Genomic DNA, 14933 nt, shown 5'->3' with positions numbered 1-14933 from the left:
TAAAGTGTATGACATGATTTGAGATATGTATACATTGTCAAATGATTATCACAATTAAGTCAATTAATACATACATTACTTCACATAAATACTTTGTGTGGTGAGAATGCTTAAAATCTACAGACTTGGCAGCTTTCAAGTATATGATACAGTAATATTAATTATAGTCACCATGCTGTATGTTAGATCCCCAGGACTTATGCAAATAAAGTAAAACTGTTCTTCTTGCCCTCTTCATTGGGTCTATTCTCAGATTTTTTGTTCCAGTGATGTGCTGGAACTCCTCCAATGGACTGCCAGACACCCACAAAGGTATTCTCACCTGTGAATGATTGTCAAAATTGATTCTGTGGTGGGACAATAGCAGAAAACTCCTATTTCACTGTCTTGCTCCTGATACTTTTTATTCCAACCCAACATAATAGGGGTCATTCCAGCCTTCCTTCTTTTCTTATTTGTAATTCCTTCTGATGCTGCAAATACTAATAAAAGAATTAAAACTTACTGAGCACCTACTTTTTATCAGAACTGTGCCAAGAGCTTTACATCCAGATCTCATTTAATCGTTGTGATAACCCTATGATAGGTAATATTTTAGCTGCACTTTATAGAGAGGAGAGTGAGATATCCAGAGGTTGAGTAATATTGCCACTTACTGGTAGAGCCAAGATTGGGACCATGGAGTCTGACTCCAGAATTCATGTGCTCGACCACTAACCATACATAACCCATTAATAAAACCTGAAGAAGCTAGCACAGTATTAACCAATCTCACCCATGCATATAGATATGATAGTTTAACCAGAGGGATTAAACAATTACATGTAAAATGTCAAATAATAAAACTAGAAGAAAATATAAGCAAACATTTATTCAATCTCAGGATGAGAGAGAACTCTGTGACCTTATAAATGTCCACTCCCTAGCTGCATCAGTTTCTTCAGGATATACCAACTCTTCCAGCAGTAACCAAGTTAAAAAAGAAATTGTAGCTGTATGTATTTTTTTGTTAGAGATCATTCTTGGCTCATCTGCCTTCCTCCCTGTTTGAACTCTCTTTGCATTGCCTGCTCTGTCAGACAGATCAGCTTTGAAACTGAGATTCCTCTTCTTGTTTTGTCTGATTTTGGCATCCTGACCCTAGACTATTGGTCTTGGCACCACTGACCCAGTAACTCCATAGGAAACTGACCTGGTAATTATCCTCTTGGCTCCATTTATCACAGCCTCATGTCTGCTTACAGCCCAGGAACTCAGGGCTCTACCATGCCCCCCAGGCCCCCATCTGTCCAAGGCAGGAGTTCTCGCCAAAATACACATGCAAACAAACAAGAAAAGATGGATAGATTTGACTAAACAGTGGCGTGTAAAACTTCTATTCTTCAAGACAACTTAAAATTCTATGATTCTATATACAAATATATCTATGCACGTATGCAATAATTGATTTTCAAATTGCTAACATTTCTTAGTATTTAGTCATTTCCTAATACTATCCATTTTTTTTTTTTTTACAAATTTAGATTTTGAAAAATTCAAACCTACAGGAACCTTGACAGTACAATGAACACTCACATACCCTTTCCTTATATTCAGCAATCAAGAATTAAATTTTCCGGGGGGTGAGGGGATGAGGTAGCCGAGTGATGGGTATTAAGGAGGGCACCTGTGGTGATGAGCACTGGGGGTTATATGCAACTAATGAATCATTGAACCCTACATCAAAAACTAATGATGTGGGGTGCCTGGGTGGCTCAGTCATTAAGCATCTGCCTTCGGCTCAGATCATGATCCCAGAGTCCTGGGATCGAGCCCCGCATCAGGCTCCCTGCTCCGCGGGAGGCCTGCTTCTCCCTCTCCCACTCTCCCTGCTTGTGTTCCCTCTCTCACTGTGTCTCTCTCTGTCAAATAAATAAATAAAATCTTAAAAAAAAAAAACTAATAATGTACTATATGCTGGCTAATTGAACATAATAATAAAAAAAGAAATAAAAAATAAAGAACTGAATTTTCCCATCAGATCTAAATATTTATTGTCTCTGCCTCCTCAAAAAATCATGTGCATTTTGAATTTTGTTGCATGCCATATGTTTTAGGGGTCCGGTGACCACCCCATGTTTAGTCATCCTTTAGAAGGATTTATAAGACTCAATATCAGGTTACACTCATGGCTAAGGTTTACCACAGCAAAAGGTACAGAGCACAAGCAGCAGGAAAGAGATAATGCATTCGGCAGAAACCAGAGAGATCAGATACAGACTTTCAAGTCCTTCCCTACTTAGGGCCACATAGGATGTGCTTTCTCTCTAGCAGAGGACATGTGCAGAATGTCTTCATTCAGGGGAGTTGGTTCAAGTTTCAGGGTCTGAGGTTTTTATGAAGGTCTGGTCACATAGGCACATTCTGGTACATGACCATACTGACACTCAGGACCCTATCAATGAACTCAGTGCACACCAGCAATCTTGGTGTTTGTGCAAAGCAATTCTGACAAGCTGGTAAATCATGGGTCCTTGTTCCAGGTGTATACGACAAAATAATCAAAATTCAACATCAACTTCCAAAGACCATACACCCAGGGGTTGGCGATGGTCAGTTATGGGTCTAGGTGAGGAGAAGTTTGACAGACCTACTGTAGTTAACTCCTCGTATCATACCTTTGCTCATGCTGTTCTTGCCATTTGAATCGCCTTTCCCAGAGGCCTGGCTCAAGTCCCACATTCTCGGCAGCACCTCCACAAGGCCCTTCTTGGAGCAGGTGTTTTTAAACATGTGCTTAGGGAAGGAAACTTGAGTGAAGCCTGCTCAGATCTATTCAATCCAGTGATCTCTTCCTCTCCACTGACTTTTCCATTTATTTTATAATTAATCACATAATGCCTAGAGATAGCTCTTCTACTCCTCTCTGATACTGTCCTTAAATTTTTCAAGTTCCTGTGTTCTCCTTGACCATTTTGTTAAATGATGATCATGTCTTGGGCCCTTTATATATATGCAGCTGCTCCTAGAACAGGGTATTGGTTGTAACATACACTTAAGTATTTGTTGATGCTGACTGATCACTGGTTCAAAAAGTACCTTCCTACAATTTAATTTTTAATTAATATACGAATAGTAAGGAGTAAATGGGCTAGGGCTGGCTAGAACACATGCTGAAATGATTTTGCCCTGGTACTAAGTGACACAGGAAATTCAAGTCTTCCAGTCTTGTGAAAAAAGAGTTAAAAATAAAAATGAATTTTTAAAGAATACATGTTACAGAGAATAGGTGCCTTAGGAGTATTAACTTTTAGAGACAGCATTGTCTCTATATGGCATTGGTTAAAGATCACAGATCTTAGAACTCCAGAAGTAAAAGCAACCTGAGAAGTTCTTGAGGATGACTTATAAAAATGAAGGAGGAAAATGAGACTATTTCAACCCATCTAATGTGTGTGTGGGGAGGTTTAGGTGAAAGAAGTCATTGCAACATGGGAGGGCTGCTGGGTTGGTCTACTGCTGCGAGTAGTGACACCAGACAAGGGAGACCCGTGCATCACACGCATCTACATCATCAAGTTCTATTGCTTGGGCAATGGCACAAGCCACGAGGAGAGTGCTCATCACTAATTAGGATGGTGCTCCTCAGCTTTAGGGTGCACCAGAAGCATGCAGAAGCCTTGTAAAACACAGATTGCTGGCCCGGCTCCCAGAATTTTTGATCCAGTGGGTCTAGAGTAGGGCCAAATCATTTGCATTTTAAACAAGCTCCTGGGTGCTGCTGCAGGACCCTGTACTACACTTTGAGTGCCCAGGTGCAATACCATTCGTGCACGCAGAACACTATGCATTTCAGAATCCTACGTGTAATTCTCAGCAACCAACTAGGTCCGAAGTAGCAGAAGTTAGATGTTATCACTCGTCACTCCATTTGTATTTCGGTTTCATCCACCGACAGGAGGCCACTGCCTTCTGTATATGAGGAGGAATGTGGATTTCTGCTGCAGCAGCGCTGCTCTTCAGAATCTAGTTAATCATAGAATTTCATGCCAGAAAACTGCGAATAATGACGTCAAAGTGTTTCTGTTAACACTTAAAATTGCAACTGCTACCATTTGTCAAATTTTAATCAACCCTGCTAGAATTTAGTCATCATAATGTAATGGTCAGATATCTCACCACAATTTGTTTGAATAGTGTTCCTGCAATTTGTTCTCTTTGTTCTTCTTTGATGCTTCCCAGTAATGGAGAGAAGTGGCAAAATAATGGTGCCACATTGCATGTGGTCAGTTTTTGACCTGGCACATGATGTCTGACAGACACGATGTGGAGTGAGCTATTACCAGCAATCTGTTCATTCTACCCTCCAGTAGGCACAGCAAATAGGATGTGTTCCAACTAGGCCGTAGGTCTCCTTGAGAGCTAAATACTACATATGGCATTTGTTGAATCATTTTATTGTCCACAAAACAGAGAGATGTTTATCAGGAGTATCACTGACCAGGAAAACCCAGGAGCTTCGAACCTATGATGATGATTAAATGTTCAAACAGACCATTTTAACCAATCCCCGGTTCAATTAATTTCAATGTTTCAAGGATGTGTATTTTGGTTATGATATTGGCTGCTATGGCATATTGGCATTTCCCCCCAGATCAATGTTAGCCCACCTCTGCTTAAAAAAACCTTCAGACTTCCATTGCAATGGTATCATGGGGGAGGGGGCGGGAATTCCAGAAAGTTCTCAGGCCAGCAGTTCTTCATGGTCTCTGCTAGCTTGATCTTGAGTAAATGATGAGGAAAGACGTGGATCAAAGTTTATGTGCTACAGAATCTTAAGACATAACAGTTTTAATTCTTGTTTTTCGTAATATCCAATTTAATATCCGTAAGCCAAGGAAAGCAAGGAAAGAATAGGGAGGATGGGGGAGGCTGGAGCAGGGATAGTTTTGGGCAGTTTGGCTCCACTCTTTCTTTTGATAACAGTCCTCTCCCACCCAGGAAGCACACAAGTGACCCAGCCTTAAAGTACCTCAACCTCCTGCTAGAGGGATTATCCAGGGGTTATTATTCAGAGCAGGTGACACAAATTGAGATAACCCCCGTCTTTCCTCATCATTTATTCAAGATCAAGCCCCGAGTTGGCTCCTCGATCACCAGGGAGCCTGCTTGAAATTCCCTCCCTCTACCCCCCTCCCCCCCACCAATCTTGCAGGCATGTGCTCTCTCTCATACAAATAAATAAATCTTTTAAAAAAATTGAAATAGAGGGGCCCCCTGGCTCTGGGGTCATGGAGCTAGAAGGAAGTGAAGCTAAAGGGTCTGGCATGCCTTGTAAAAAGTCTTTTCAAGAAATAGAAGAGAATGAGGCCAAAACACAGAGAAATAGACCTGTGAGGAAGAAACACAATGCAGACGGAGAGAGAGAGAAAGAGAATGAGAAGAGATTTCAATATCCTTTGAGTCCCTGGGTCCAGAGTCTCTATGGTTGGATCCTTCTCTATTCTTGCCAGGACCACGATCTGCTAACGTCTATTCTGCTTAAATTAATTGGAGTAGGATTTCTGCCCCTTGACTAATAGTAAAGTACATTACATTTTCTCCATTTCTGAGTCATGGTAACTATTTTTAAAATCAATCTCACTTCCACCCTGGGAGGAAAAAAAATACTGTGAGAAATAAAATTAGATGTAAACATTATTAGTTAAAGGTGTCTGATATTTTGTCTGGAATTTGCTTAAAAATACACTAGTTTGGTGTATAGGTGTTCATACATTAATCTACATCCCAGAGGCAATGATTTAACATTTGTAACAGTCTGGTCAGGAGTCCACACCCCAGGCAGAGGTGATCAGTTAGCAGGTCTAAGGACCTTAATCACTAGTCCATCCCTCAAAGGAGGCTGGCGCAGCACTTTACATATTGCTATCTGAACCTGCACCAAGAGATAACAGGTATTTTTTTTATAGTGAACTATAACTATGGGCATAACCATATTATTGGGCATAGCTGTACTATTCAGGTACGTCCACTTTGCATAAATGGAGGATAAGCACCTAGCAGCCCAGAAGCCCAACAGTTGTTGAGCACCTGGAGCTTTTAGTGCTAACTTGTTTCCTTCTGTGTCACCCTTCTTAATACAGAATTCTTCTCCTCGAGCTAATTGGAAGATTGACTCATCCTGTCAGCCTACAGTGTGTTGGCCTCCAAGTGAATCTTCCAGGCAAGTTATCTTGTTAGATTGCCAAGAACAAGAAGTGTGGACTTCACTGAGTTTAGAGGAACTGTGTGTGCGTGACCACTCTCTTTATTTTAGCCTGTTGGCTAATACATGTTGGTATCTGTGGAAAATTTAGGTCTGAGACTAAGTTATGTCATAAGAAATCATAGTAACGATGTTGTAGGAGAGGAAACATTATCCTAAGGAGGGTCCTGAACCACCTTCAATATCTGGAATCTACCGTTATTTTTACTAGAACAAGCTGACAATTCCTGAACTCATAAATTGTCTTAGATCAGATCTCAATGGTGAGAGAAGTTGCTCCATTCTCCCTGATGACTTAGATTCTCAAACTTCTTTGGGATTTTATCCAGTTTTGTTTCTTGGCGCCTGCTTCTAGTTTCACACTTCTATGATCTCTTTTTCCTACTCTCATCCAGTTTGTTTCTGGGTATTAGTTTCTATGTTTGCTTGCAGTCCACCTCTGGTTTTGCACTTAGACCAACTCACATATTCAAACACTACACAGATCTACCCCTCCCCTTCTAGCCCTGGACCTGTTTCATCTAACACAGAAAGCATTTATTTCTATTTTGAATGTGGAAAACTTCTATCACTGTACATATCAATAGCAATAATCTGTCCATAATTAGAGTATCCTGCATTTTTACATAAGAGCAGAACTCATATAACTAAAAAAAGTCTTCAATCGTTTTTAAAAGATTTATTTATTTTAGAGAGAGAGAGCATAAGTGGGGGAGGGGGCAGAGGGGAGGGAGAGAAGGAGAGAATCTCAAGCAGACTCCCTGCTGAGCTCAGAGCCTGACTTGGGGCTCAATCCCACGACCCTGAAATCATGTCCTGAGCTGAAATCAAGAGTGGGATGCTTAACTGACTGAGCCACCCAGTCCCTCCCAAAAAGTCTTCAATCTTAAATACTATCTCACTATGTAATTTTTAAAAAAGATTTTATTTATTTGTTTGACAGACAGAGACACAGCGAGAGAGGGAACACAAGCAGGGGGAGTGGGAGAGGGAGAAGCAGGCCTCCCACAGAGGAGGGAGCCCAATGCGGGGCTCAATCCCAGGACCCTGGGATCATGACCTGAGCCGAAGGCAGACACTTAACGACTGAGCCACCCAGGTGCCCCACCATGTAATTTCTTGAGCTTCAGCTGTAAATACGTGTTCCTGAAGCACAGACCTTTTCCTTTGGAGGCAGGCTAATTTGTTCATAGAGCAGCATCTTCTGTCCAGTTCTTAGCCACTCGCTTTAAGAGACTGAAAAGAATAGAAAGGTATTCCACTTCCATCAGGAAAACTACATTTGGACTCTTCTCACCAATTAGAGAGCATTTCCAACATCTTTGTAATGGCCTGAAGAAAAACAGACATGGACCCAACAAGCAGTTAAAGCGGAGCTGCCCCCACGGGGATGGGGAGGAGGGTTTGATTTTGGCAGAGCCCTGTGTCCCATTTATACACAATGTGTGGATGGGGAGATGTCTGCATGGAGTCCCAGAAGGATGTTGGATATTAGATGCCATGGCTTGGGAGATTTGCCCACGCCTGAGTCTGGCATGGAGGAAATGGAGCCACCTGGCTTTCAATGGACTGTTCCTGATTATGGAACACCTAAAGTGGTAACCACACTGGCCTTCTCTAAATGTTCTAGACTTTCTAATTCTGCTCCTTTCATTTCCAGTATTACCCCAGGATTGCGGCAATAGTTATTGTACAACTGTATCATGGAACAAATCCACACATATCATGAGTAAATGCACAATTAAACAAATTTAGATGAAGTCATTTATAATATATTTAGGCCAACAATGGCTTCCTTTTTCTTTTTTTCAACAATGGCTTCTTGAGGATATCTTCTTTAAACACTATGTATTACGGAAGGTTGCAACTACATGAAGTAATTGGATACTTTGGCTACATCAGAGATTTCTAAACTGCAGGTTTGGTTCTAGCTAATTGATATATTGACTGCCCTAAGTCCTTGAGCAGCTGGTCAGAACCCTGGCTGCCTATCTTCAGCTGTAAGGAGTCTCTTCTTCTTGCCCCAGTGTGCCATATGAATACTGTATTATCATTTCTATGTGTGCCATTTTGTTGAGAAGCATTGGTTCATATGATCCATAATGGTTTAGTGCAAGGGGCAGTGATGTTCTTTAGCTGCATCTGCTACTGATCAAATAATTTTAAACAGTTGCTACCTGAATTCAAGAAATGCTTAATCAGATGGAAGGGCAGAGCCAGAATTAAAGCAAGATTCATCCCAGGAATTATCTAAGTTCCTATGGTATTAGATACTCAGTAAAGTTTCTGGATAGCACTTCTATCCAGATAAAAAGGTGTCAAATAATATTTCAGGAAACAGTTTTTACCCCTAGTTCTATAATCATAGAAAAGTACAGATTAAAGTCTGAACAGAAGTAACATTTAGAAACTGAGCAGAAGTAAAATTTAGGAATTGAGTCCAACCATTCTTTCCCACCATGGATGTCAAACCTATCAGAGAGTCTCCGATTCACCCTGGGACTCTATCTGACGTTCCTTCCTTCTTCCCTTCCTCTTTTATCATTCAATCGAAGTGTCCTGATTTAGGAGAGTTAGGCTTTCTGTACTCTCTGTCTCTTTATAATTAGAGAGGAAATAGTGCTAGGGAAGTAATTTTTCTATCCTGGCTGCACACTGAAAAACACCTGGAGAATTTTTTCCCCCAAAACTCTATTACTTGAGTCTTAGCTTAAATTAGTTCTTAAATGTGGCCCCCAGACCAGCAGCATCAGCATTACCTAGAAACTTGCTAAAAATGCAAATTTTTGGACTCCACCTTAGTTCTACTGAATCAGAAATTCTGAGGTTGGTGCTAATTTATTACTTAGCAATAAATTTAACCAAGAAGAAGCAAAACTTACTGACTGAATATTATAAAACACTGCTGAAAGAAGTTATAGAAGACTTTGGGTGCCTGGGTGGCTCAGTTGGTTAAGCGACTGCCTTCGGCTCAGGTCATGATCCTGGAATCCCTGGATCCAGTCCCGCATTGGGCTGCCAGCTCAGCAGGGAGTCTGCTTCTCTCTCTGACCTTCCCCCCTCTCATGTGCTCTCTCTCTCATTCTCTCTCTCTCAAATAAATAAAAATCTTAAAAAAAAGAAGTTATAGAAGACTTAAATAAATGGAAAGATATCCCATGCTTATCGATTAAAAGACTTGATATTATGAGGATGACAATACTCCTCAAAGTGATCTACAGATTCAATGCAATCCCTATCAAAACTCCACACTTTTCTTGAAGAAATAGAAAAGTCAATCCTCAAACTCATTTATGGTCTCAAGGAACCCCAAATAGTCAAAACAATCTTGAAAAAAAAGTACAAAGCTGGGGGACTTACACTTACAATTTCAAAACTTATTACAATCCTTTAGTAATTAAAATACTGTGGTTTTTGCATAAGGAGAGAGATTTAAATCAATGAAATAGAATTGATAGTCCAGAATTAAACACATATATCTACAGCCCAGCCAATTGATTTTTCACAAAGGTGCCAAAACCTTTCAATAAGGGAGAGAACAGTCTCTTCAACAAATGGGTCTGGAAGAACTGGATATCCATGTGCAAAAAAAATGAAGTAAGTACATTTATATACAAAAATATATAAAAATTAATTCAAAATGGTTGAAGGACCTAAATATAAGAACTATAAAACTATGAACTATAAAACTCTCAGAAGAGGAGTGCCTGCGTGGTGCAGTTGGTTAAGCATTCAGGTCAGATTGTGATCTCAGAGTTGTGAGACTGAGCCCTGTGTTAGGTTCTGCACTCAACGTGGAGTCTGCTTGAGATTCTTTCTCCCTCTCCCTCTGTTCCTCCTGCTTGTGCTCTCTTTCTCTCTAAAATAAATCAATCAATCAATCTTGAAAACAAAAACAAAAGCCTCTCAGAAGAAAACATAGGAGAAATCTTCATGCCTTTGTCTTAGTTAATTCAGGCTGCTATAACAGAATACCATAGACTGGGTGGCTCATACACAACAAACACTTATTTCTCACAGTTGTGGAGGCTGGGAAGTCCAAGATCAATGTATGGGCAGATTAAGTGTTTAGTACTCATTTTAAAAATGAGCAAAGGACTTGAACACACTTTTCTCCAAAGAAGATATACAAATAGCCAACAAGCATATGAAAAGATCAACATCATGAGTCATTAGGGAAATACAAATTAAAACCACAATGAAATACTGCTCCACACTCACTAAGTTGGCCATAATTTTTTTTTTTTAAATAGAAAATAAGTGTTGGGGTGGCTCAGTTGGTTAAGCATCCAACTCTTGATTTCAGCTTAGGTCATGATCTCAGGGTTGTGAGATCAAGCCCAGCATTGGGCTCCATGCTCAGTGAGGAGTCTGCTTGCGATTCTCTCTCCCTCTCCCTCTGTCCCTCCCACCCCCATCCCCACACTCTTTCTCTCTCTCAAATAAATAAATAAATCTTAAAAAAAAAAGTAAAGTAAGTGTTGACAAGGATATGGAAAATTGGAACTCTTGTACATTTCTGGTAGAAATGTAAAACAGTGTAGCCATTATGGAAGACAGTTTTGCAGTTCCTCAAAAAGTTATACATAAAATTACCATGACTCAGCAATTCCACTTCTATGTATATATCCAAAAGAATTGAAAACAGGTATTCAAACAAATACTTGTACATAAATGTTCATAGCAGCACTATTTACAATAGCCAAAGGGTGAAAACAACCCACTGTCTATTGAATGATGAATGCATGTAGTATATCCATAGAGTGGAATATAATTCAGCCATAAAAAAGAATGAAGTACTGGTACATACTACGATGTGGATGAACCTCAAAAATATTATACTAAGTGAATGAAGCCATACACAAAAGGCCACATTTGTATGATTCTATTTATATGAAACATTCAGAATGGGTAAATCCATAGACAGAGATTCATGGTTGTCAGGGCCTGGGTGGAGTAGAATATAGGGAGTGGCTGCTAATAGATACAGGGTTTTTTTGGTGGAGGTGGGTAATGAAAATGTCTTGGAACTACTTGGAGGTGATGGTGGCACAACATTGTGAATGTATTAAATGCCACTGGATTGCACAATTAAAATGGTTAATGATTATACTTAATAGTGAAAAACTGAGAGCTTTTCCCTTAAGATCAGGAACAAGACAAGGATGTCCACTCTTACCACTTTTATTCAACAGAGTATCAGAAGTCCTAGCTACAGCAATCAGACAAGAAAAAGAAATAAAGGCATCCAAATTGGGAAGGAGCAAGTAAAATTTTCACTATTTGCAGATGACATGATACTGTATATAGAAAACCCTAAAGACTCCACCAAAAAACTAATAGAACTTATATATGAATTCAGTAAGGTCACAGGATACAAAATCAATATACAGAAATCCATTGCATTTTTATACAGTAATAATTAAGTAGCAGAAAGAGAAATTAAGAAAACAATCCCATTTAAAAATGCACCAAAATAATAAGATATCTAAAAATAAACTTAACCAAGGAGGTGAAAGACCTGTACTTTGAAAACTATAAAACACTGATGGAAGAAATTGAAGATGACACGAACAAATGAAAGATATTCCATGCTCACAGATTGGAAGAACCAATGTTGTTAAAATGTCTATACTACCCAAAGCAATCCACAGATTTCATGTAATACTTATCAAAATAACAACAACATTTTCTGTACATCTAGAACAAATAATTTTAAAACTTGTATTGAACCACAGAAGACCCCGAATAGTCAAAGCAATCTTGAAAAAGAATAACAAAACAGGAGGTATTACAATCCCAGATTTCAAGATTTACTACAAAGCTGTAGTAATCAAAACAACATGGTTCTGGCACAAAAAATATACACATAGATCAATGGAACAGAATAGAGGGCCCAGAAATAAACCCATGATTACATGGTCAGTTAGTCTTCCACAAAGTGGGCAAGAATATGCAATGGGAGAAAGACAGTCTCCTCAACAAATGGGGCTGGGAAAATTGGACAGCTACATGCAAAAGAATGAAAATTTCTCACACCATACACAAAAAGAAACTCAAAATGGATTAAAGACTATATGTGAGACTTGAAACCGTAAAAATCCTAGAAAAGAGCACAGGGAGTAATGTCTCTAACAGTGGCCATAGCAAGATTTTTCTAGATATGTCTCCTGAGGCAAAGGAAAAAAGCAAAAATAAACTATTTGGACTTCACCAAAATAAAAAACTTCTGTATGGCAAAGGAAACCATTGACAAACCTAAAAGACAACCTCCTGAATGGGAGAAGATATTTGCAAATGACATATCTGATAAAGGGTTAGTAACCAAAATATATAAAGAACTTACACAACTCAACACACAAAAAAACTAATCATCCAATTAAAAAATGGGCAGAAGACATAAACAGTCTTCTTTTTTTAAAAAAATATTTTATTTATTTATTTGAGAGAGAGAGCACAAGCAGGGGCAGGGGTGGGGAGAGGGAGAAGCAGGCTCCCCACTGAGCAGAGCCTGATGTGGGGTTCCATCCCAGGACCCCAGGATCATAACATGTGCCAAAGGCAGACGCTTAACTGACTAAGCCACCCAGGCACCCCTGAATAGACATTTTTCCAAAGAAGATATATAGATGGCCAACAGACCCATGAAAAGATGTTCAAAGTCACTCATTACTAGGACAATGCAAGTCAAAACCACCATGAGATATCAACTCACACCTGTCAGAATGACTGAAATCAAAAACACAAGAAACAACAAGTGCTGGTGAGGATGTGGAGAAAAAGGGACTCTCGTGCACTGTTGGTGGGAATGAAAACTGGTGCAGCCACTGTGGAAAACAGTATGGAGCTTCCTTAGAAAATTAAAAATAGAATTACCACATGATCCAGTAATTCCACTCCTGGGTATTTACCCAAAGAATATAAAACCCTAATTTGAAAGGATACATGGACCCCTATGTTTATTGCAGCATTATTTACAACAGTGAAATTATGGAAGCAGCGTAAGTATCCATCTGCCATTTGCAACATGGATGGATCTAGAGCATATTATGTTAAGTGAAATAAGTCAGTCAGAGAAAGACAAATGCCATATGATCTCACTAATATGTGGAATTTAAGAAACAAATGAACAACAACAAAAAAGAAACAAACCAAAAAACAGACTCCTGACTATAGGAAGAAACTGACGGCTACCAAAGGGAGGTGGGTGAGGAGACGGGTGAAGCAGATGAAGGGGACTGGGAGTGTACTTATGATGAGCACTGGGTAATGAGTGGAATTGTTGAGTCACTATATTGTACACTTGAAACAAATATAACACTGGATGTTAACTATAGAATTAAAATGATAAATATGTTTAAAAATGGTTAATTTTGTTATGTGAGTCTTACCTCAATTAAAAAAAAAACCTTTCAGGCAAACAGATATCAGGTAAGAGATGCAAAAGTAAAGGGAAGGACATGCTGGATGCCGTAAGACAACTAGTTCTGTAGTTGTTTGTGAGTATATGGGCTCCTCGTCTTTGGGGATGTCCAGATAGAGGGTTATGCAAGGGTAGATGGCTCATGCATATTCAAGTGGTGACACAAACAGGAACATTGTGTTTTGTAAAGTTCATGTGACAATATTTGTGCTCTCCAGCTGCTGAAGCTCAAACCACATGAGATAAATAAAGGTTGGAAGGTTGTAGGAACACTAGGACATTTGTAACTCAAGTTCCATAGGAAGAAAAAGGAAGAAGCAATTATGTCTTTCAAGGGCAAGTCCAAACTAGCCGAAACTAGTTCAGAAGGCAACTTTCAGTGAATATTGGTTATACAGCTCGTTTCCTCCAATCCTGAGGGTTTCAGCGGTAGGGATCCCTTGTTGGTCTTGTTTGGGTACTTCTCCCCTTGTGCTATGCTGCTCAAAATACCAAGTCCCTGATTGCACAACATTGTGAATGTACGTGAGGTCACTGAATTGTGCACTTAAAAATGGCTAAAATGATGGTGCTCCTGGGTGGTGTGGTCAGTTGAATGTCCACCTCTTGGTTTCAATTCAGGTGGTAATCTCAGGGTGGTGAGGTCAAGTCCTGTGTCAGGCGCTCTCTCTCTCCCTCTGCCCCTCCCCCCACTCACATGCGCGCTCTCTCTCTCTCTCTCAGATAAATAAATAAATCATAAAAAATGGTTAAAATGACAAATTTTATGTTTTATATATATATATTACCACAATAAACAAAAAATTAACAATAATCTTTATACAGCCGAATACTGATAATTTCAGTAAAGTAATTTTAGAGCAATGAAACATAAGTATGTGGCTTTTAAACTATTTAGAGATTAAGGGATACATATATATAGACTTAAATTAGACTTAAATAATATATAGACTTAAATAAATCTGATCAAGTTAAATAAAATTGATACAACTGTGTTTGACTTTGGAAGTAACAGAGAGAGACAGACAGAATTAGAGAAATGCAGGTCACCAGATCTTGGCATTTCTTCTTTCCTCCAGTGAAGAAAATATTTTTTTTCAGGTGTTGTCAGTTTCAGTACTGGGCACTGAAAGGACTTATACACGTATCATTTCTAGCACAAAGCAATGTTTTCATCAACTAACCTATATTAGTCTAATGGCTTATATTAGTAATACAGGGAAAAATATTCCTCGATATTATATCTGTAAGATTTGCTTCAAAAAA

This window comes from Mirounga leonina, unplaced genomic scaffold (assembly GCF_011800145.1).
Source record: "Mirounga leonina isolate KUSES-001 unplaced genomic scaffold, KU_Mleo_1.0 Mir_125, whole genome shotgun sequence".
NCBI classification, from domain to species: Eukaryota; Metazoa; Chordata; class Mammalia; order Carnivora; family Phocidae; genus Mirounga; species Mirounga leonina.
This window is presented reverse-complemented; position numbering follows the sequence as displayed.